The 25,524-nt window shown below is 45.9% G+C and overlaps 1 protein-coding gene across 1 annotated transcript in view; it reads right to left on the bottom strand.

The window, feature by feature from the left end:
- The window catches only part of LOC115197988 (plexin-A4-like), a 125,407-nt gene extending 104,463 nt beyond the window's left edge, over positions 1 to 20,944 (bottom strand). The window contains exon 1 of the mRNA XM_029759646.1: positions 20,920 to 20,944. The gene's annotated coding sequence lies outside the window, so the exon portion shown is untranslated. The remainder of the gene's footprint in view (positions 1 to 20,919) is intronic.
- Between the last annotated feature and the right edge of the window lie 4,580 nt (positions 20,945 to 25,524).

Below are 25,524 nucleotides of genomic sequence, written 5' to 3'. Positions count from 1 at the left end.
GGAGGGAGGGAGTGTTTACATTAAGAACAGGATTAGGGTTGAGATTACTGCCGTCAGATGCCCCTGGAAGATCAAGGTTAGGAACTCTAATTCCAGATTAGGCCCTTGATATCCCACGGAACCACCTCAGGTTATGTCAACACGAAGGTTCAATGTGTATTTCATACCGTAAGAGTAACTCACATCCTTCTTATGTGATTAGACAGACCTAGGTGATGAACTTCATTTTAAATTCAGGGAAGAGTTATGATGTGAGAATGCTATGCAGCAGCTGATGCTGGGAATCCTTGTTTGATGTGAGAATGCGTTGGGCAGCAAAAGTAAATTCTAGATATCGGTTTCTCCTTTCCCTTTTTCCTTCAAGTCAGTGCATTTCAAAGCAGAGGCCTGGCCAAGACACCAGACAGACAAAATCCACTGGATCTGAGAGAAACTGTTGACATCTGCCTGTCCTCTCTTTTCTCTCCCTCTTTCATTCTCCCTTTCTCTCAATCTCGCTCTCCCTCGGTCCCTGATCAGAGACCCTCTAATCCTCTTTAGCAGGCCGAGGTTTAGAGACACACTGCTACACACACACACACACACACACACACACACACACACACACACACACACACACACACACACACACACACACACACACACACACACACACACACTGCTACACACACACACTGCTACACACACACACACACACACACACACACTGCTACACACACAGAGCTGCACACACACACAGACGCAGACACACAATGCTACACACACACACACACACACAATGCTAAACACACACACTGCTACACACAAACAATGCTACACACACACACACAATGCAACACACAGTGCGGCACATACACAATGCTACACACACAGTGCTGCACCCACACCCACACACAATGCTAAACACACACAATGCTAAACACACACAATGCTACACACACACAATGCTACACACGCACATTCTATCATCCTCCTTCACAGCCAAGGTCTCGCTCTGAGTTTTTATATATATTAGTATGTTTGGTTTCTGGTTTTGGTGAACTAAACACACACACACACACACACACACACACACACACACACACAAATTCCCCAGATAGTGGGTGGCACTGTCCTTAGTGAACGAGGCACTGGTACAGTCAGCAAACAGTAGACATTTGAATTCAGATCCTAGTAGGGTGAGGCCGGGTGCTGCAGACAGTTCTAGGGGCCTCGCCAATTGGTTGATATATAAACTCAGCAAAAAAATAAACGTCCTCTCACTGTCAACTGCGTTCATTTTCAGCAAACTTAACGTGCAAATATTTGAATGACCATAACAAGATTTAACAACTGAGACATAAACTGAACAAGTTCCACAGACATGTGACTAACAGAAATGGAATAATGTGTCCCTGAACAAAGGGGGGGTCAAAATGAAAAGTAACAGTCAGTATCTGGTGTGGCCACCAGCTGCATTAAGTACTGCAGTGCATCTCCTCCTCATGGACTGCACTAGATTTGCCAGTTCTTGCTGTGAGATGTTACCCCACTCTTCCACCAAGGCACCTGCAAGTTCCCAGACATTTCTGGGGGGAATGGCCCTAGCCCTCACCCTCCGATCCAACAGATCCCAGACGTGCTCAATGGGATTGAGATCCGGACTCTTCGGTGGCCATGGCAGAACACTGTCTTGCAGGAAATCACGCACAGAACGAGCAGTATGGCTGGTGGCATTGTCATTCTGGAGGGTCATGTCAGGATGAGCCTGCAGGAAGGGTACCACATGAGGGAGGAGGATGTCTTCCCTGTAAAGCACAGCATTGAGATTGCCTGCAATGACAACAAGCTCCAAGGATGCTGTGACACACCGCCCCAGACCATGATGGACCCTCCACCTCCAAATCAATCCCGCTCCAGAGCACAGGCCTCGGTGTAACGCTCATTCCTTCGACGATAAACGCGAATCCGACCATCACCCCTGGTGAGACAAACCGCAACTCGTCAGTGAAGAGCACTTTTTGCCAGTCCTGTCTGGTCCAGCGACGGTGGGTTTGTGCCCATAGGCGACATTGTTGCCGGTGATGTCTGGTGAGGACCTGCCTTACAACAGGCCTACAAGCCCTCAGTCCAGCCTCTCTCAGCCTATTGCGGACAGTCTGAGCACTGATGGAGGGATTGTGCGTTCCTGGTGTAACTCGGGCAGTTGTTGTTGCCATCCTGTACCTGTCCCGCAGGTGTGATGTTTGGATGTACCGATCCTGTGCAGGTGTTGTTACACGTGGTCTGCCACTGCAAGGACGATCAGCTGTCTGTCCTGTCTCCCTGTCTTAGGCGTCTCATAGTAAGGACGTTGCAATTTATTGCCCTGGACACATCTGCAGTCCTCATGCCTCCTTGCAGCATGCCTAAGGCACATTCACGCAGATGAGCATGGACCCTGGGCATCTTTTCTTTTGGTGTTTTTCAGGGTCCATAGAAAGGTCTCTTTAGTGTCCTAAGTTTTCATAACTGTGACCTTAATTGCCTACCGTCTGTAAGCTATTAGTGTCTTAACGGCCATTCCACACGTGCATGTTCATAAATTGTTTATGGTTCATTGAACAAGCATGGGAAATAATGTTTAAACCCTTTACAATGAAGATCTGTGAAGTTATTTGGATTTTTACGAATTATCTTTGAAAGACAGGGTCCTGAAAAAGGGACATTTCTTTTTTTGCTGAGTTTATGTTGGAGAGGGTGGGGCTTAAGCTGCATTCCTTTCTCACTCCACAGCCCTGAGGAAAGAAATGTGTGTGTTTTTTGCCAATTTTAACCGCACACCGTTGTTTGTGTACATGGATTTTATTATGTCGTATGTTTTTCCCCAAACACCACTTTCCATCAATTTGTATAGCAGACCCTCATGCCAAATTGAGGCATAAGCTTTTTGGAAATCAACAAAGCATGAGAAGACTTTGCCTTTGTTTTGATTTGTTTGTTTGTCAATTAGGGTGTGCAGGGTCTGTAATTTGGTAAAAATCAAATTTGACATTTGCTCAGTACATTGTTTTCACTGAGGAAATGAACTAGTCTGCTGTTAATGATAATTTTTCCCGAGGTTGCTGTCGACGCATATCCCACAGCAGTTATTGGGGTCAAATTTGTCTCCACTTTTGTGGATTGAGGTGATCAGTCCTTGGTTCCAAATATTGGGGAAGATGCCAGAGCTAAGGATGATGTTAAAGAGTTTAAGTATAGCCAATTGGAATTTGTCTCCCTCCCTCCTTTCTGTCTACTCTCTCTCTCTCACACACACACACACACACACACACACACACACTCACTCTTGGCTCACGGTGGGCTCCTGTGCTATCAAGACTGATGCAGCAGTTATCAGCAGTTATCGTGTTATCGGGGCAGATTACTGGGCCTCGGTCATCGTCCTCCTCTTATTGGGTTAGACTCTGGAGCTGCTTCCTGAATGGCCACAGTGTGTGTCCTCCCTCTGTTGGGGCACGGCGGGGATCCTAGGGCCATTATGGGGACTTGATGAAGACACCCTATTCAATTAGGCCCGGACGGACACGTCCCCACAAGACTACGCAAATCAGACAGGAAGATCAAATAACCACGTCCCCAAAAGGAGAGTCTATCAATAGGCCATCTATTTCCATTCATCAACTGTAGCCTGTTTACAGAACTTCTGGTTGGTTTATTGGATGCTATAAGAGTGAATGGATTACCATTGAGACTCATATATTAGCATGCAGACATTATCATAGGATATGTTGTATGAGGTCTCTAGACTATACAGTAAGCCAGATATTAGCCCTACAAGGTCTTATGTAGGCCTATATAATACGTTGGTGTTAGATCAATAGACTAGAATAGAGACTAATCAATCAATTCATGAATGATCTCATTATCAGGATGCATCATTAGCGACAAGCCAAACACAACACATTATACAGGTGTTCCTAGATAATATGGATGATAGTTGTTTTCACGAGGCACGTTCACACAGCTTCTCTTTCCTCAACTCTCTCTCTCTCTACATCTCCTCTCCTCCCAAACTCCCTTATTCCCCCTGTAAACCAGCAGGAAGAAATGCAGACCGTGTAGACAAATCAGCTCTCTCTTCTGTCGGCAGCCGCCCAGCACCATCTTCAGTCCCGACACGTCCTCCCACTCTCCTCCTCTCTTTCCTTCCCTCTCTCTCTAACCGTGTATCTTGCAGACTCAAATCCCCCTCAGCCTCTGTCTCCTTTCACAAAAACTGAAATGTCCCCCTCGCTCCTGCCTCTGTCTCGAGCCTCTCCTCTTCTATTTGACACTATAATGATTGGGTCTGTGTGCTTGAGGCTGAAAGGACTCTGGGTGTATAGTGCTGCAGTGTTATTCCTATGGAGAGACTGAGGGGTGTGTATGTGTGGGTTAGTGGTTGAAACGGTTTATCCTCTCTGTGTAATTGATGAGATGGTACTAAGGTAGAGTCCTCCAGTCAACACCCTTGATCGAGACAGTGCGGGCCAATGTGTCGACAGAGTGGTACCCCCCCCCACACACACACACACACACACACACACACAGTTTCCACTCCCTACACACACACACCGAGGGAGCGGGCTTCCATCAGCTCAGGCTTACAAGGCAGAGCGGCTGCGGTTTGATTTCATTTCCAGGCAGGGAGGGTGTTGTTGTTGTCCCCCCCCCAAAGCACCTCACTCCTCTCTCTCCCTCCCTCCCTACAGGCAGCAGGCAGCAAGCAGCAGTACCGAGGCGTGTCAGTGCCACTGAGGCAGTTAATAAATCAGGGATCATAACAGTTCATTCTGCACACAGGCACACTTTATTCCCCCTCATAATAAACCGCTTATGTAAGGTGGGGTGGGGGTGTAGAGCTGATAAAACCTATTGACAACACAGCAGAGAGCTCAGGACCACGGATGAGAAGATTGGAAGGGAGAGAGAGGGAGTGAAGGAGAGAGAGAGAGAGAGAGAGAGAGAGAGAGGATTCTGTTTGGAGCCCCGGGGAGAGGTGCAGAGGAGCTTGTTTTGGATTCCAGATGAGACAGAAGCTACTGTACTGCCTACGCTGTACATTGTTGCCTTGAGGGTAACCGCCAACAAACCGCCACCCTTACATTTGACTAGCCAGATAAACGAGACAAAACTATGGAAAACAGTGACCTCGTAGGCAAATAAGGCAATGCAGAACAAAAGAGGCCACAGTGCTGTATTGTCAACCATTAATAACAACCCCAGTGCTGACACCATCAAGTTCAACCATTAATAACAACCCCAGTGCTGACACCATCAAGTTCAACCATTAATAACAACCCCAGTGCTGACACCATCAAGTTCAACCATTAATAACAACCCCAGTGCTGACACCATCAAGTTCAACCATTAATAACAACCCCAGTGCTGACACCATCAAGTTCAACCATTAATAACAACCCCAGTGCTGACACCATCAAGTTCAACCATTAATAACAACCCCAGTGCTGACACCATCAAGTTCAACCACCATAACCCTTTCAAATACAACTAAGCTACCACTCCTTTGGTCACTTTTCCCTCATCGCTACATTCATCACTTTTCCCTCATCGCTACATTCATCACTTTTCCCTCATCACTACATTCATCACTTTTCCCTCATCGCTACATTCATCACTTTTCCCTCATCACTACATTCATCACTTTTCCCTCATCACTACATTCATCACTTTTCCCTCATCGCTACATTCATCACTTTTCCCTCATCACTACATTCATCACTTTTCCCTCATCGCTACATTCATCACTTTTCCCTCATCACTACATTCATCACTTTTCCCTCATCGCTACATTCATCACTTTTCCCTCATCACTACATTCATCACTTTCCCTCATCGCTACATTCATCACTTTTCCCTCATCACTACATTCATCACTTTTCTCTCATCACTACATTCATCACTTTTCCCTCATCGCTACATTCATCACTTTTCCCTCATCGCTACATTCATCACTTTTCCCTCATCACTACATTCATCACTTTTCCCTCATCGCTACATTCATCACTTTTCCCTCATCGCTACATTCATCACTTTTCCCTCATCACTACATTCATCACTTTTCCCTCATCGCTACATTCATCACTTTTCCCTCATCGCTACATTCATCACTTTTCCCTCATCACTACATTCATCACTTTTCCCTCATCGCTACATTCATCACTTTTCCCTCATCACTACATTCATCACTTTTCCCTCATCGCTACATTCATCACTTTTCCCTCATCACTACATTCATCACTTTTCTCTCATCGCTACATTCATCACTTTTCCCTCATCACTACATTCATCACTTTTCCCTCATCGCTACATTCATCACTTTTCCCTCATCACTACATTCATCACTTTTCCCTCATCGCTACATTCATCACTTTTCCCTCATCGCTACATTCATCACTTTTCTCTCGTCGCTACATTCATCACTTTTCGCTCGTCGCTACATTCATCACTTTTCCCTCATCACTACATTCATCACTTTTCCCTCGTCACTACATTCATCATTTTTCCCTCATCGCTACATTCATCACTTTTCCCTCATCGCTACATTCATCACTTTTCCCTCATCGCTACATTCATCACTTTTCCCTCATCGCTACATTCATCACTTTTCCCTCATCGCTACATTCATCACTTTTCCCTCATCGCTACATTCATCACTTTTCCCTCATCGCTACATTCATCACTTTTCCCTCATCGCTACATTCATCACTTTTCCCTCATCGCTACATTCATCACTTTACCCTCATTACTACTTTCATCACTTTTCCCTCATCGCTACATTCATCACTTTTCCCTCATCACTACATTCATCACTTTTCCCTCATCGCTACATTCATCACTTTTCCCTCATCGCTACATTCATCACTTTACCCTCATTACTACTTTCATCACTTTTCCCTCATTGCTCAGTCTAACTGCTGCAAGCTTGTTCGGTGGCAAAAACCACCAGACTGTTGACGTGCCACAACCAGTGAATCACCGGGCAAATCGTATGTCCTGTCTGCACCGGGAGATAATGAGATCAGGTCTGTTCGATGGCGTGTGGAACGTTACATCACTACAAACCAGGCCAGTAATCATCAGTAATCGATTCCTTTAGGTGGATATGACTCTCTCTCTCTGCTCTCTCTGTCTGTCTCTCTATATAACCCTGGCTGCACGGTGGAGCTAAACAGACTTGACCTAGAAGATTAACTTCTTAGACATGAATGCCTGATAATCACAGGCTTTATGATGATTATTATAAACCGTTCAACTGCAGTTTTAATTTATCTCTCTTCTGTGTGTGTGTGTGTGCGTGCGTGCGTGCGTGTGTGTGTGTGTTGAAACAAGCTTAGGATTGTGCACCACTGTACAAAGGACATGGGATTGGACTGTGTTAATCCACCATACCCATCTATGAGCTCCTGTTCATCGCTACCCACACACACAAACACACACACACACACACACAGGCAGGGGACAAGAGCACATCTGTGTGGTCCTCATCATTGTGTGACTGAGTTAGGGTAGATCCCATGGATTACTCTACCCCCCAGCCTCTAACTAAAACTCTGTGGTAGAGGAGGAGTCTATAGCAGAGGAGGAGTCTATAGCAGAGGAGGCGTCTATAGCAGAGGAGGAGTCTATAGCAGAGGAGGAGTCTATAGCAGAGGAGGCGTCTATAGCAGAGGAGGAGTCTATAGCAGAGGAGGAGTCTATAGCAGAGGAGGAGTCTATAGCAGAGGAGGAGTCTATAGCAGAGGAGGAGTCTATAGCAGAGGAGGCGTCTATAGCAGAGGAGGAGTCTATATCAGAGGAGGAGTCTATAGCAGGAGAGGAGTCTATAGCAGAGGAGGAGTCTATAGCAGAGGAGGAGTCTATAGCAGAGGAGGCGTCTATAGCAGAGGAGGCGTCTATAGCAGAGGAGGCATCTATAGCAGAGGAGGAGTCTATAGCAGAGGAGGAGTCTATAGCAGAGGAGGAGTCTATAGCAGAGGAGGAGTCTATAGCAGAGGAGGCGTCTATAGCAGAGGAGGAGTCTATAGCAGAGGAGGCGTCTATAGCAGAGGAGGCGTCTATAGCAGAGGAGGAGTCTATAGCAGAGGAGGAGTCTATAGCAGAGGAGGCGTCTATAGCAGAGGAGGAGTCTATAGCAGAGGAGGAGTCTATAGCAGAGGAGGAGTCTATAGCAGAGGAGGAGTCTATAGCAGAGGAGGAGTCTATAGCAGAGGAGGCGTCTATAGCAGAGGAGGAGTCTATAGCAGAGGAGGAGTCTATAGCAGAGGAGGAGTCTATAGCAGAGGAGGAGTCTATAGCAGAGGAGGAGTCTATAGCAGAGGAGGAGTCTATGGCAGAGGAGGAGTCTATAGCAGAGGAGGAGTCTATGGCAGAGGAGGAGTCTATAGCAGAGGAGTCTATAGCAGAGGAGGAGTCTATAGCAGAGGAGGAGTCTATAGCAGAGGAGGAGTCTATGGCAGAGGAGGAGTCTATAGCAGAGGAGTCTATGGCAGAGGAGGAGTCTACAGCAGAGGAGGAGTCTGGGGTCTTAAACATTTTCTTCTACTGATTTAGAACCAGGGGTTTAATTGAGGTCACTCTGGGTTCTCCACTGACCACTATCAAATGACATCATGAAAACAGTAAACAACCTTAAACAGTCTCATCAATGTATATGTTGTAATCATGGCTATAATCTATGCTACAATTTCTCAGGGAATCATGTGGACTCAAAGCTGCCAGGTCACCCGTGATACAAGTCACTATTCAACATCCATCCATGTCTGAGGTCGTTGGGAGATGATGTGGAAACCAGCCACTAGGGACAACAGTGAGCTCTGCTACCTTCAAGTAGGTTTTGGTTTGGCGAGGTCGTTGGGAGATGATGTTGAAACCAGCCACTAGGGGTAACAGTGAGCGCTGCTACCTTTAAGTAGGTTTTGGTTTGGCGAGGTCGTTGGGAGATGATGTGGAAACCAGCCACTAGGGGCAACAGTGAGCGCTGCTACCTTTAAGTAGGTTTTGGGTTTTGCGAGGTCGTTGTGGACAGGATGGCAGATGGGTGTAAGCATCTGCCGCTGATTCCAAAGATTCCAAGTTTGAATCCAGTGATACAAAGTTATTTTTTGTATTTTTGTTTAAAGCCTATCCCAAACCTTAACATTTGGAGTTCATGTCTAACCTTAAGAATTGGGAGTTAACGCCTGAACTTAACCTTAACCGAAACAATTCAGAGATAGCCATTTCCTGCAGTCAAATGACCTAGTGTCCTTATCGGTGGAATGTTATTGATATTTTTCATAATTTTATAATTTATAAACAATTAAAAACCCACTGAAAATCTGGTGTTTCTATATCAAACAGTTTTGTTATATGTCAGTGTTCTGTGATGTATATAAAGTGTAATATTGGGATACAAACTCAAAATGTAATACATTTCAACTTTATATCTGACATGATACAGGCGTCTTCTTTTTTTAAGCCCATAACCATACTTTTGTTTCAAGGTAGATATGTTTAAGACTACAAAGAAACGCTGTGGGTGACCCTGATTTAGCCCACTGCAATAAAAGGTTTTAATGCCTAAACTTAACCTTAAACATCTCAAAATGTGACGTTTGGAATAACTTCTGAATTTGACGTTTGAGAAACATGGATGAGCGCCTAATTCTGACGTGAGACTGTGAGAGCTGGTTGACTCAAAGAGACGATCCACTCTTAACCTTATATTTGTACAAAATACATGAAATATCATCCAAACAGTCCCCATTTAGAGCGCAGGTAGATAGATAAAACTCAAGGCACAGAGAGACACACACAGACTTTGCAATCCATTGTCATAGTCTAAGAGACAGAGAAAAGAATAGTTGAAAGAATCTGTCACAGCTCTCCACAGCTGAGCTAGCCCATTCTCTCCCATTTCTGGAAACAGGCGACAAATTACAACCACTGCTTTACCTGAGAGGAAAAAATGAAAGGAGAGAGAAAGAGAGAGAGAGAGAGAGAGAGAGAGAGAGAGAGATGATAGAGGGTGAGAGAGAGATGGAAATAAGCTTTTTCAAAAGGTCAGAGGAAGGAGCGAGTGAAATCGGGCTGGCAGCACTCCAAAAGCGCTCTGTTTTTGCATTATGGAGGAGAGTGACAGGCCATGAAACAAATAACACGGTCGTCGACAACTAGCTACACGAGAAACCTGCCAGGGTCGTCCCCTCATCAAGTCATCTGGCAATGGTGACACCGTCGCATCGGAAAAATAGAATTCAGCTTTTTATGCAATTTATTGCCACGTCTCATGCTTTTACAAAGTCAAATATTGGTACATTTTATTTTACTTATTTGTATTTATTTCACCTTTATTTAACCAGGTAGGCAAGTTGAGAAGTTCTCATTTACAATTGCGACCTGGCCAAGATAAAGCAAAGCAGTTCGACACATACAACAACACAGAGTTACACATGGAGTAAAACAAACATACAGTCAATAATATAGTAGAAAAATAAGTCTATATACAATGTGAGCAAATGAGGTGAGATAAGGGAGGTAAAGGCAAAAAAGGCCATGGTGGCAAAGTAAATACAATATAACAAGTAAAACACTGGAATGGTAGATTTGCAGTGGAAGAAAGTGCAAAGTAGAAATAAAAATAATGGGATGCAAAGGAGCAAAATAAATAAATAAATAAATACAGTAGGGGAAGAGGTAGTTGTATGGGCTAAATTATAGATGGGCTATGTACAGGTGCAGTAATCTGTGAGCTGCTCTGACAGCTGGTGCTTAAAGCTAGTGAGGGAGATAAGTGTTTCCAGTTTCAGAGATTTTTGTAGTTCGTTCCAGTCATTGGCAGCAGAGAACTGGAAGGAGAGACGGCCAAAGGAGGAATTGGCTTTGGGGGTGACCAGAGAGATATATCTGCTGGAGCGCGTGCTACAGGTGGGTGCTGCTATGGTGACCAGTGAGCGGAGATAAGGGGGGACTTTACCTAGCAGGGTCTTGTAGATGACCTGGAGCCAGTGGGTTTGGCGACGTGTATGAAGCGAGGGCCAGCCAACGAGAGCGTACAGGTCGCAGTGGTGGGTAGTATATGGGGCTTTGGTGACAAAACGGATGGCACTGTGATAGACTGCATCCAGTTTGCTGAGTAGGGTATTGGAGGCTATTTTGTAAAATAGCCGAAGTCGAGGATCGGTAGTATGGTCAGTTTTACGAGGGCATGTTTGGCAGCATGAGTGAAGGATGCGTTGTTGCGAAATAAGAAGCCAATTCTAGATTTAACTTTGGATTGGAGATGTTTGATGTGAGTCTGGAAGGAGAGCTTACAGTCTAACCAGACACCTAGGTATTTATAGTTGTCCACATATTCTAGGTAAGAACCGTCCAGAGTAGTGATGCTGGACAGGCAGGCAGGTGCAGGCAGCGATCGGTTGAAGAGCATGCATTTAGTTTTACTTGTATTTAAGAGCAGTTGGAGGCCACGGAAGGAGAGTTGTATGGCATTGAAGCTCGTCTGGAGGGTTGTTAACACAGTGTCCAAAGAAGGGCTAGAAGTATACAGAATGGTGGCGTCTGCGTAGAGGTGGATCAGAGACTCACCAGCAGCAAGAGCGACATCATTGATGTATACAGAGAAAAGAGTTGGCCCAAGAATTGAACCCTGTGGCACCCCCATAGAGACTACCAGAGGCCCGGACAACAGGCCATCCGATTTGACACATTGAACTCTATCAGAGAAATAGTTGGTGAACCAGGCGAGGCAATCATTTGAGAAACCAAGGCTATTGAGTCTGCCGATGAGGATGTGGTGATTGACAGAGTCGAAAGCCTTGGCCAGGTCAATGAATACGGCAGCACAGTATTGTTTCTTATCGATGGCGGTTACGATATCGTTTAGGACCTTGAGCGTGGCTGAGGTGCACCCATGACCAGCTCTGAAACCAGATTGTATAGCGGAGAAGGTGCGGTGGGATTCGAAATGGTCGGTAATCTGTTTGTTGACTTGGCTTTCGAAGACCTTAGAAAGGCAGGGTAGGATAGATATAGGTCTGTAGCAGTTTGGGTCAAGAGTGTCCCCTCCTTTGAAGAGGGGGATGACAGCAGCTGCTTTCCAATCTTTTGGAATCTCAGACGACACGAAAGCGAGGTTGAACAGGCTAGTAATAGGGGTTGCAACAATTTCGGCAGATAATTTTAGAAAGCCAGGTGGAAAGCATGGCCAGCCGTAGAAAAATTCTTATTGAAATTCTCAATTATAGTGGATTCATCAGAGATGACAGTGTTTCCTATCCTCAGTGCAGTGGGCAGCTGGGAGGAGGTGTTCTTATTCTCTATGGACTTTACAGTGTCCCAGACCTTTTTTGAGTTTGTGTTGCAGGAAGCAAATTTCTGCTTGAAAAAGCTAGCCTTGGCTTTTCTAACTGCCTGTGTATATTGGTTTCTAACTTCCCTGAAAAGTTGCATATCACGGGGGCTGTTCGATGCTAATGCAGAACGCCACAGGATATTTTTGTGTTGGTTAAGGGCAGTCAGGTCTGGAGAGAACCAAAGGCTATATCTGGTTCTACATTTCTTGAACGGGGCATGCTTATTTAAGATGGTGAGGAAGGCATTTCGAAAAAAATAACCAGGCATCCTCTACTGACGGGATGAGGTCAATATCCTTCCAGGATACCCGGGCCAGGTCGATTAGAAAGGCTTGCCCACTGAAATGTTTCAGGGAGCGTTTGACAGTGATGAGTGGAGGTCGTTTGACCGCTGACCCATTACGGATGCAGGCAATGAGGCAGTGATCGCTGAGATCTTGGTTGAAAACAGCAGAGGTGTATTTAGAGGGCAAGTTGGTTAGGATGATATCTATGAGGGTGCCCGTGTTTACAGCGTTGGGGTGGTACCTGGTAGGTTCATTGATAATTTCTGTGAGATTGAGGGCATCAAGCTTAGATTGTAGGATGGCTGGGGTGTTAAGCATGTCCCAGTTTAGGTCACCTAGCAGCACGAGCTCTGAAGATAGATGGGGGGCAATCAGTTCACATATGGTGTCCAGAGCACAGCTGGGGACAGAGGGTGGTCTATAGCAGGCAGCAACGGTGAGAGACTTGTTTTTAGAGAGATGGATTTTTAAAAGTAGAAGTTCAAATTGTTTGGGTACAGACCTGAATAGTTGGACAGAACTCTGCAGGCTATCTCTGCAGTAGATTGCAACACTGCCCCCTTTGGCCGTTCTATCTTGTCTGAAAATGTTGTAGTTAGGGATGAAGATTTCAGAGTTTTTGGTGGACTTCCTAAGCCAGGATTCAGACACAGCTAGGACATCCGGGTTGGCAGAGTGTGCTAAAGCAGTGAATAAAACAAACTTAGGGAGGAGGCTTCTAATGTTAACATGCATGAAACCAAGGCTATTACAGTTACAGAAGTCATCAAAAGAGAGCGCCTGGGGAATAGGAGTGGAGCTAGGCACTGCAGGGCCTGGATTCACCTCTACATCGCCAGAGGAACAGAGGAGGAGTAGGATAAGGGTACGGCTAAAAGCTATGAGGATTGGTCGTTTATGACGTCCTGAATAGAGAGTAAAAGGAGCAGGTTTCTGGGGGCGATAAAATAGCTTCAAGGTATAATGTACAGACAAAGGTATGGTAGGATGTGAATACAGTGGAGGTAAACCTAGGCATTGAGTGATGATGAGAGAGATATTGTCTCTAGAAACATCACTGAAACCAGAAGATGTCACAGCATGTGTGGGTGGTGGAACTGAAAGGTTGGATAAGGTATAATGAGCAGGGCTAGAGGCTCTACAGTGAAATAAGCCAATAAACACTAACCAGAAGAGCAATGGACAAGGCATATTGACATTAAGGAGTGGCATGCTTAGCCGAGTGATCATAAATGTCCAAGTGAGATTCAGACAGCTAGCCGGGCCATAGGTAGCAAGCTGGCAGAAGATGGAGGGAGGTCTGTGTTTAGCCACCTCGTGCGTTTCCGTCTGTAGATTAGTGGGGTTCCGTGTGGTAGGGGGGACCAGTCCAATTGGCAAAATAGTTATAGTTATTGTGGCCCAAGAAAATTGTCCGATAGACCTATTAAGATAGCAGCCGATAAGACAGCTAACGATTAGCAGGCCGCAGATGGGCGTTCAGGTTACGTCGCGACGGAGGGGCCAGTTGGATAACTCCCTCGGGCAGATAACGTCGGTAGTCCAGTCGTGAAGGCCCGATGGGGCTCCGCATCGGCAGTAAAACGGGTCCGGATAGGTGATTGTAGCCCAGGAGTGGCTGATGGAACTCTTCAGCTGGCTAGCTCCGGAATAATTGATGTTAGCTCCGGGACCGACGTTAGCCAATAGTCACTCGGGTAGCAGCTAGCTGGCTGTAAGATCCAGGTGTAAATGTCCAGAGCCTGCGGTAGAAATCCAGGGATATGGAGAGAAAATAGGTCCGGTATGCTCTAGTCTGAGTCACGCTGTACAAAACTGCCGATAGTTTTTCAAGCTAAGGGATAGCTGATGACCGCCAACCGTGGCTTGCTGAACTCCAACGTTAGCCAGTGAGCTGGCCAGCCTCTGGCTAACCTCTGCCTAGCTTCTATTGAAGATTTCAGTTTTGAGGTAAATAATACTTTTTTTTTAAATTGGTGAGGCGGGTTGCAGGAGAGTGTTTTGAGGTTGAGTTTTTCGAAAAAAATATATAAAAAGATATGCGAAGAAAATATGTAAATATATATATACACGGGACACAACAAGAGGAGGCCAACGGACGTCTGACTGCTATGCCATCTTGGGAAAAAAAAGAGATTTAGATTTAAAGAAGCAGATGTGACTGCTATTTAAGCGTATTACCATAATTGCTGATAATTCTCAATAATGATCAATAATTGTGACAATTCCATTGGGATAACTTAATGCATCGGAGATTGATACTACAACGGAGAATGTATGGAGAAAGACTAACGGACAGAAACAGCATAGAAGGGAAGCTGGTTTCCTGAACTCAGTGAAAAGCTAGACATGGTATAAAATCCCATTGAGAAACTAGTGGAGGGAGGAGATACAGATCTGGGAAGATTCTGGAATATTCTCCCAGCAGGACTGACAGGTGCCTGAGGGTGATGGTTAGGGAAGGGGGTCTACACAAACAACCCAAATCTGTCCTATTGGGGTGGCCACACACAGCCACACACAGCAACACAGTCACACACAGCTACACACAGCCACACACAATCACACACAGTCACACACAGCCACACACACACAGCCACACAGTCACACACAGCCACACACAGTCACACACAGCCACACACAGTCACACACAGCCACACACAGTCACACACAGCCACACACACACAACAACCCAGTCACACACAGTCACACACAGTCACACAAATCCACAAACAGTCACACAGTCACACACAGTCTCACACACACAGCCACAAAGTCACACACAGTCACACACAGCCACACACACACAGCAACACAGCTACACACAGCAACACACAGTCACACAGTGACACACAGTCACACACAGCAACACAGTCACACACAGCAACACAGTCACACACAGTCACACACAGCTACACACAGTCACACACAGCCACACACACACAGCAACACAATCACACACAATCACACACAGCCACACACAGCCACACACAGCCACACACAGTCACACACAGCAACACAGTCACACACAGTCACACACAGCCACACACACAGCAACACAGTCACACACAGCCACACACAGTGACACACAGTCACACACGGCCACACACAGCAACACACAGTCACACACAGCAACACACAGCCCCACACAGTCACACACAGCCCCACACTCTGCACCAGCATGCCTCTAAGCCAGTCAGCACTAATGATGGAGCCTAGCGCTGCAGGGTGCCCCCCCCCCCCCCGAGCTATCAATCGCAGACCTAAATAAGCTCATACTCCGGGGGTCCCTCTCCCTACCTCAACTCCCCTCCTACAGCTCCTCTGTACACACACACTATCCTCAACCCTTCACTGAGCCCTGACCGAAGAGAGGAGGGGAACATCCGGACTGCGTACTCTGGGATGTTGCCTCACCACCACATCCATATGCCAGTCACTGTCACACATTCATACCATCTCTCTTCTGTCTAACACACATTCATACCATCTCTCTTCTCTCCAACACACATTCATACCATCTCTCTTCGCTCTAACACACATTCATACCATCTCTCCAACACACATTCATACCATCTCTCTTCTCTCCAACACACATTCATACCATCTCTCTTCTCTCTAACACACATTCATACCATCTCTCTAACACACATTCATATCATCTCTCTAACACACATTCATACCATCTCTCTTCTCTCCAACACACATTCATACCATCTCTCTTCTCTCCAACACACATTCATACCATCTCTCTAACACACATTCATACCATCTCTCTTCTCTCTAACACACATTCATACCATCTCTCTAACACACATTCATACCATCTCTCTTCTCTCTAACACACATTCATACCATCTCTCTTCTCTCTAACACACATTCATACCATCTCTCTTCTCTCTAACACACATTCATACCATCTCTCTTCTCTCTAACACACATTCACACTCTAAAGAGTCTGCTAACAGGCTGGCCACTTGAGGATTTGCCCTGAAGACTTGACCCCCTGACCATTCATGCTATTACATAACATATAGCATGTCTTCCTCTTTGGCACGGTGTCACCACAGCTAGAAATGCTTGGGAGAAGAGGGAGATGAGCAGAACTTAACCTCTCCGTTGTCCTTTTAGAGAGAGGACCTCTCAATGCTCCTTTTAGAGAGAGGACCTCTCAATGCTCCTTTTAGAGAGAGGACCTCTCAATGCTCCTTTTAGAGAGAGGACCTCTCCGTTGTCCTTTTAGAGAGAGGACCTCTCAGTTCTCCTTTTAGAGAGAGGACCTCTCAGTTCTCCTTTTAGAGAGAGGACCTCTCAATGCTCCTTTTAGAGAGAGGACCTCTCAATGCTCCTTTTAGAGAGAGGACCTCTCAATGCTCCTTTTAGAGAGAGGACCTCTCAATGCTCCTTTTAGAGAGAGGACCTCTCAATGCTCCTTTTAGAGAGAGGACCTCTCAATGCTCCTTTTAGAGAGAGGACCTCTCAATGCTCCTTTTAGAGAGAGGACCTCTCAATGCTCCTTTTAGAGAGAGGACCTCTCAATGCTCCTTTTAGAGAGAGGACCTCTCAATGCTCCTTTTAGAGAGAGGACCTCTCAATGCTCCTTTTAGAGAGAGGACCTCTCAGTTCTCCTTTTAGAGAGAGGTCACACACACACAGATAGGAGGGGGTTGGTCTTCCCGCCGTAAATCCTTGACACGCACGTAGTGTCGTTGGTGACATATTTGGCCGGTAATGGCCGAGGGGGACAAAGAAGTGTCTTTGAGGAGAATGGAGAGCGAGGACAGTGATGATTAAATGACTCTGGGCATCATAAATCCAGGGTGGAATCTTCCCCTTGAAGTACACAGTATCACACACACACAGTATCCCACACACTATTAAACACACAGTATCTGTAACGACTGTCGTCGGGAATAGAGGACCAAAACGCAGCAGGAATGTGGATTCTCATCTTGTTATTTATTTAAAATAAAGAGAACACCAAAAAAACGAAGAACGCACGAACAACAAAACAGTCTTGTCAGGCTCACACAGGCAAAACAAGAAACAATCTCCCACAAACACTTAACCAAACACATACCCATATATAGGACTCTCAATCAGAGGCAACTAGAAAACACCTGCCTCCAATTGAGAGTCCAACTCCAATAAACTAGACATAGAAATACAAAAGACTAGAGACCACATAGAAACACAAACCTGGAACATAAATCACCACCCCGAACCACATAAACAAAATACCCTCTGCCACGTCCTGACCAAACTACAATAACAAATAACCCTTATACTGGTCAGGACGTGACAGTACCCCCCCCCCTAAAGGAGCAGACCCCGGATGCACCTCATAAATAAACAAAAAAAACAACAAAAATCCTCCTAAACTAAAGGGAGGGAAGGGAGGGTGGCTGCCGTCACCGACGGCACTTGTGCTACACCCCCCCTCCCCAACCCACCTATACAGGAGGTGGTTCTGGCTCCGGCCTACTGTCCTCCAGACTGCAGACAAACTTGATTAGTTTCGGGCCGTAGGCAGACTCCCATCGTTCTGGATCGTAGGCAGACCTCTTCCGTTCCACACTGTAGGCAGACTCATTTGATACACAGTTAATCATATTTAGTTCCGGATCGTCAAGACTTACTTAGTTCCGGGTTGCTGATAGACTCCCTTGGTTCCGGGTCATAGGCAGACTCACCCGGTTCTGGGTCGCAGGCAGACCGCGTCGGTTCCGGGTCGCAGGCAGACTCCCTCGGTTCCGGGTCGCAGGCAGACTCCCTCGGTTCCGGGTCGCAGGCAGACTCCCTCGGTTCCGGGTCGCAGGCAGACTCCCTCGGTTCCGGACTAGACACTGGTGCCAGATACTCTGGACCGCACACTGGTGCCGGATACTCTGGACCGCACACTGGTGCCGGATACTCTGGACCGCACACTGGTGCCGGATACTCTGGACTGCACACTATTGCCGAACTCTCGAGGCTGGGCTGACGCACTGGAAGCCTGATGCGTGGTACTGGTACTGGAGGTATCAGCCTAGGAACACGCATCTCAGGGCTAGTGCGGGGAGCGGGAACAGGCCGAGTCGGACTGGGTTGACGCACTGGAAGCCTGATGCGTGGTGCTGGTACTGGAGGTATCAGCCTGGGAACACGCATCTCAGGGCTAGTGCGGGGAGCGGGAACAGGACGAGTCGGACTGGGCTGACGCACTGGAAGCCTGATGCGTGGTGCTGGTACTGGAGGTATCAGCCTGGGAACACGCACCTCAGGGCTAGTGCGGGGAGCGGGAACAGGACGAGTCGGACTGGGCTGACGCACTGGAAGCCTGATGCGTGGTGCTGGTACTGGAGGTATCAGCCTGGGAACACGCACCTCAGGGCTAGTGCGGGGAGCGGGAACAGGACGAGTCGGACTGGGCTGACGCACTGGACCGTAGAGGCGTACTGGCGGTCTCGAGCGCAGAACTGGCATCGCTCTTACTGGCTGGATGCCCACTTTCCCCTGGCAAATGCGGGACGCTGGTACCGCGCGTACCGGCCTAAAAATACTTGGCCTCGCCCCAGTACCCATTACCCCGAAGCACGGGACCTGTCCAGTCACTGGTTGCCCAGAAAAGGTACGGGGATTTGGCCTGGGGCTCAATCCTCGCCCAGCCAAACTACCCGTGTGCCCCCCCAAAAAAATTCTTGGGGCTGCCTCTCGGGCTTAAACGCCAGTCGTGTTCCCCTGTAGCGTTCCCGGTCTTCGCTCCACTTCCTCCATGGACCTTCTCCGGCCATAATCTCCTCCCACGTCCACTTCTCACGATCGTCCCTCCGTTGCTCCTTCCTCCGCTGCTTGGTCCTTATTTGGTGGGAGATTCTGTAACGACTGTCGTCGGGAATAGAGGACCAAAATGCAGCAGGAATGTGGATGCTCATCTTGTTATTTATTTTAAATAAAGAGAAATCCAAAATAACGAAGAACGCACGAACAGCAAAACAGTCTTGTCATGCTCACACAGGCAAAACAAGAAACAATTTCCCACAAACACTTAACCAAACACATACCCATATATAGGACTCTCAATCAGAGGCAACTAGAAAACACCTGCCTCCAATTGAGAGTCCAACCCCAATAAACTAGACATAGAAATACAAAAGACTAGAGACCACATAGAAACACAAACCTGGAACATAACCCCAAAAACCCGGAACTAACTAAACCAACAACCTACTAAATAAATCACCACCCCGAACCACATAAACAAAATACCCTCTGCCACGTCCTGACCAAACTACAATAACAAATAACCCTTATACTGGTCAGGACGTGACAGTATCACACACACACACGGTATCACACACACACAGTATCATACACACACAGTATCACACACACACACAGTATTAAACACACAGTATCACACACACACAGTATCACACACACACAGTATCACACACACAGTATCACACACATACAGTATTAAACACACAGTATCACACACACACAGTATCACACACACAATATCACACACACAGTATCACACACACAGTATCACACACACACACACAATATCACACACACACACACACAATATCACACACACACACACACACACAGTATCACACACACACAGTATCACACACACAGTATCACACACACACAATATCACACACACACAGTATCACACACAATATCACACACACACACTATCACACACAATATCACACACACACAGTATTAAACACACAATATCACACACACACACACACACACACACACACACACACACAGTATCACACACACACAGTATCACACACACACAGTATCACACACACACAGTATCACACACACAATATCACACACACACACACACACACACACAGTGTCACACACACAGTATCACACACACAGTATCACACACACAGTATCACACACACAAAGAGTTAATGCTGCCACTGTTAATCGTCTGTGTTTATAACCCTTATTGGGTTAACCTGAATGTCGTCCGTTATGCTTACCGATCACTCTTCATCCTCTCCTCTCCCTCTCTCATCAGAGCCTGTGGCTTAAACATAGAAGACAGTTTTGCTACCACTCCACAGGCCCCAGTGGTAGGGGAAAGCCAGGGATGCACCAGTAATCTCCCCCCTTCTCCTCCCTGCTTCCCCTCTCCACAGTTTGGCTGTGTTACTTAGATTTTCTGCCTGCTTTACCTGATCGCATTGCTTTTCCCAGAGAGAGAGAGATAGAGAGACACACAAACATTCACATACACCACACACACACACACCACTCACCCTGCAGCTATCTGGCAGTGGGTTGGATGGTATACAGTAGAAGGTAGAAGGTCTGGGATAGCCCAATCACTGCTTTCCAGGAGAATCGCGATGACAGTGCAGAACGGGGGAGGAGGAGAAATAAGCCTCGGAACACAACACAACGCTTAGTGCTTCCCCATCCCATCCCTGTACTGAGAGGATGATGTCCTTTACCCCGGCTCTGATAGTGGGGAAATACAGCGCTTGCAGCTGTACTACAACAGGCTAACCTTAAACCTGGCCAAGCTTGTTGAGGGTTCTAGTTGAGGTAGACTGCCTGGAGCTCTGTGTCCAATGAAAGCACAGAGGAAAACTCTGATTCCCAGGCTCAGGAGGGAATTTGAGGACAGTTGTGTTACAGTACAGGTCAGTAGGATTAGGCAGTAGGAAGACTATCATTGTTAGGTGGTCTACCAACACAAATATACCTTATAGTTTCATAGTGATTCTCCCATGTTCTGAAATTGAATATATTAAATGTGAAAAGCAACTTGACAGTTGATTTTACACTCCCCTACATGTGTCATGGTATCACACGCACCACAGGAGGCTGGTGGCACCTTCATTGGGGAGGACGGGCTTGTGGTAATGGCTTGAGCAGAATGGTTTCCATGTGTTTGATGCATTTCCATTTACTCTGTTCCAGTCATTATTATGAGCCGTCCTCCCCTCAGCAGCCTCCACTGACATGGACATAGTGCAGAGACCATTCATTTCATTGAATTACTATACCGTTAGTTGTCAGGCAATTTGGAGCATAGTGACACTGACATCAAACATGTCTACAAGAGCTACTTGGCACATTACAGCCTTCCTATACACAAAGTTATCTTAAAACACACAAAGTTACCTTAATAAAACACGCAAAGTTATCTTAAAACACACAAAGTTATCTTAAAACACACAAAGTTATCTTAAAACACACAAAGTTACCTTAAAACACACAAAGTTACCTTAAAACACACAAAGTTACCTTAGAGCACACAAAGTTATCTTAAAACACACAAAGTTACCTTAAAACACACAAAGTTATCTTAAAACACACAAAGTTATCTTAAAACACACAAAGTTACTGTGTTAACTTAAAACACACAAAGTTATCTTAAAACACACAAAGTTGTGGGGACAGAGTCAAGCCTTTCTATCCCAGTCACTCAAACACCAGCTGTCAACGCCTATCTCAATGTCACCTCATGTGGGCTCGTTGGCACCCCCTAGCATGTTTCTGCAGGTGACTGGGAACTACGCTGAGGAGGGGGAATGGTCATGTTGCCATGGGAACACATTTAGCTGTGTGGGTGGCTGTGGGGTTGGGGAGTTCTATGGCTGAGACATCTAATAGCCTACACCACAGCTTGCGGTAAAATGAATGCATGGAGATATGTGGCTAGAATTCACTGTGTATTGAAATCGATTTAGGAAGGCAGACAAACGTCTGTACAGAAGTCAATATCTAGAACTCCTATTTCCTTTCCTTACAGAATACACAAAGCTTTCTGTGATTCAGCAACTTTCCCAAAGTATCAAAAAGAGAGAGAGAGAGAGAGAGAGAGAGAGAGAGAGAGAGAGAGAGAGAGAGAGGGGGAGAGACAGACAGACAGACAGACAGACAGACAGACAGACAGACAGACAGACAGACAGACAGACAGACAGACAGACAGACAGACAGACAGACAGACAGACAGACAGACAGACAGACAGACAGACAGACAGTGTGCACTCCAATCCACATTCTCCCATCATCATCCTACTGGCCACACACTGGTTGAATCAACATTGTTTCCAAGTCGTTTTAATGAAATTACGTCGGACCAACGTGGAATAGACATTGAACTGACGTCTGTGCCCAGTGGGATATCACCTCTTCCTGGTGAATAGTAATTACAAAGGCAACTAAATCAATAGGGCGGAATAATGAAACAATGTGGATTAATGAGAAGCTGGAGAGAACGCTGGTTCTATTGAACTTCTACTGAGCCTAGTGTGGTTTCAGCCTCTAGTGTGGTTTCAGCCTCTAGTGTGGTTTCAGCCTCTAGTGTGGTTTCACACTCTAGTGTGGTTTCACACTCTAGTGTGGTTTCAGCCTCTAGTGTGGTTTTAGCCTCTAGTGTGGTTTCAGCCTCTAGTGTGGTTTCAGCGTGGTTTCACACTCTAGTGTGGTTTCACACTCTAGTGTGGTTTCAGCCTCTAGTGTGGTTTCAGCCTCTAGTGTGGTTTCAGCCTCTAGTGTGGTTTCAGCGTGGTTTCACACTCTAGTGTGGTTTCAGCCTCTAGTGTGGTTTCAGCCTCTAGTGTGGTTTCACACTCTAGTGTGGTTTCAGCCTCTAGTGTGGTTTCAGCCTCTAGTGTGGTTTCAGCCTCTAGTGTGGTTTCAGCCTCTGGTGTGGTTCCAGACTCTGGTGTGGTTCCAGCCTCTAGTGTGGTTTCAGCCTCTAGTGAGGTTTCAGCCTCTAGTGAGCTTCCAGCCTCTACTGTGGTTCCAGCCTTGTGTCTATAGGGTAGGGCCATGAGGTTTTCCTAACCGTGAGACCTGACCAGGAAAACCTGCTGCTCCTAGTCGTATGTGCCTAGTCTCCAATCCCTCATCAAAGGATATTCACCATGGGCACAGCTGCACTATAACCACCTTCAAACCAGCAATAAATCCCAACAACAACAAGACTAGTTGACAAAAAACTGAACTCAGACCAAGAATGCCAGGCAGGAGAGTGAAGAAGAACCACAGAGAAGAGATAACCAGTAAGTCTAACTGTGACAGGAACATAACCATCTACAGTAAGTCTAACTGTGACAGGAACATAACCATCTACAGTAAGTCTAACTGTAACAGGAACGTAACCATCTACAGTAAGGCTAGCTGTAACAGGAACGTAACCATCTACAGTAAGTCTAACTATAACAGGAACATAACCATCTACAGTAAGTCTAGCTGTAACAGGAATGTAACCATCTACAGGAAGCCTAGCTGTAACAGGAACATAACCATCTACAGTAAGTCTAGCTGTAGCAGGAACGTAACCATCTACAGTAAGTCTAGCTGTAAAAGGAACGTAACCATCTACAGTAAGTCAAACTGTAACAGGAACGTAACCATCTACAGTAAGTCTAGCTGTAGCAGGAACGTAACCATTTACAGTAAGGCTAGCTGTAACAGGAACATTACCATCTACAGTAAGTCTAGCTGTAACAGGAACGTAACCATCTACAGTAAGTCTAACTGTAACAGGAACAGTAAGTCTAGCTGTAGCAGGAACGTAACCATCTACAGTGAGGCTAGCTGTAACAGGAAAATAACCATCTACAGTAAGTCTAACTGTAACAGGAACGTAACCATCTACAGTAAGTCTAGCTGTAACAGGAACGTAACCATCTACAGTAAGTCTAGCTGTAACAGGAACATAACCATCTACAGTAAGTCTAGCTGTAACAGGAACATAACCATCTACAGTAAGTCTAAGTGTAACAGGAACATAACCATCTACAGTAAGTCTAACTAACAGGAATGTAACCATCTACAGTAAGTCTAGCTGTAACAGGAATGTAACCATCTACAGTAAGGCTAGCTGTAACAGGAACATAACCATCTACAGTAAGTCTAACTGTAACAGGAGCATACCCATCTACAGTAAGTCTAGCTGTAACAGGAACATAACCATCTACAGTAAGTCTAACTGTAACAGGAGCATAACCATCTACAGTAAGTCTAGCTGTAACAGGAACATAACCATCTACAGTAAGTCTAGTTGTAACAGGAAAATAACCATCTACAGTAAGTCTAGTTGTAACAGGAACATAACCATCTACAGTAAGTCTAGCTGTAACAGGAACATAACCATCTACAGTAAGTCTAGCTGTAACAGGAACATAACCATCTACAGTAAGTCTAGCTGTAACAGGAACATAACCATCTACAGTAAGTCTAACTGTAACAGGAATGTAACCATCTACAGTAAGCCTAGCTGTAACAGGAACATAACCATCTACAGTAAGTCTAGCTGTAGCAGGAACGTAACCATCTACAGTAAGTCTAGCTGTAAAAGGAACGTAACCATCTACAGTAAGTCTAACTGTAACAGGAACGTAACCATCTACAGTAAGTCTAGCTGTAGCAGGAACGTAACCATCTACAGTAAGGCTAGCTGTAACAGGAAAATAACCATCTACAGAAAGTCTAACTGTAACAGGAACGTAACCATCTACAGTAAGTCTAGCTGTAATTGGAACGTAACCATCTACAGTAAGTCTAGCTGTAACAGGAACATAACCATCTACAGTAAGTCTAGCTGTAACAGGAACATAACCATCTACAGTAAGTCTAACTGTAACAGGAACATAACCATCTACAGTAAGTCTAACTAACAGGAATGTAACCATCTACAGTAAGTCTAGCTGTAACAGGAATGTAACCATCTACAGTAAGGCTAGCTGTAACAGGAACATAACCATCTACAGTAAGTCTAACTGTAGCGGGAACATAACCATCTACAGTAAGTCTAGCTGTAATTGGAACGTAACCATCTACAGTAAGTCTAGCTGTAACAGGAACATAACCATCTACAGTAAGTCTAGCTGTAACAGGAACAT

Source organism: Salmo trutta, chromosome 8 (assembly GCF_901001165.1).
Source record: "Salmo trutta chromosome 8, fSalTru1.1, whole genome shotgun sequence".
Classification (NCBI taxonomy): Eukaryota; Metazoa; Chordata; class Actinopteri; order Salmoniformes; family Salmonidae; genus Salmo; species Salmo trutta.
This window is presented reverse-complemented; position numbering and strand designations above follow the sequence as displayed.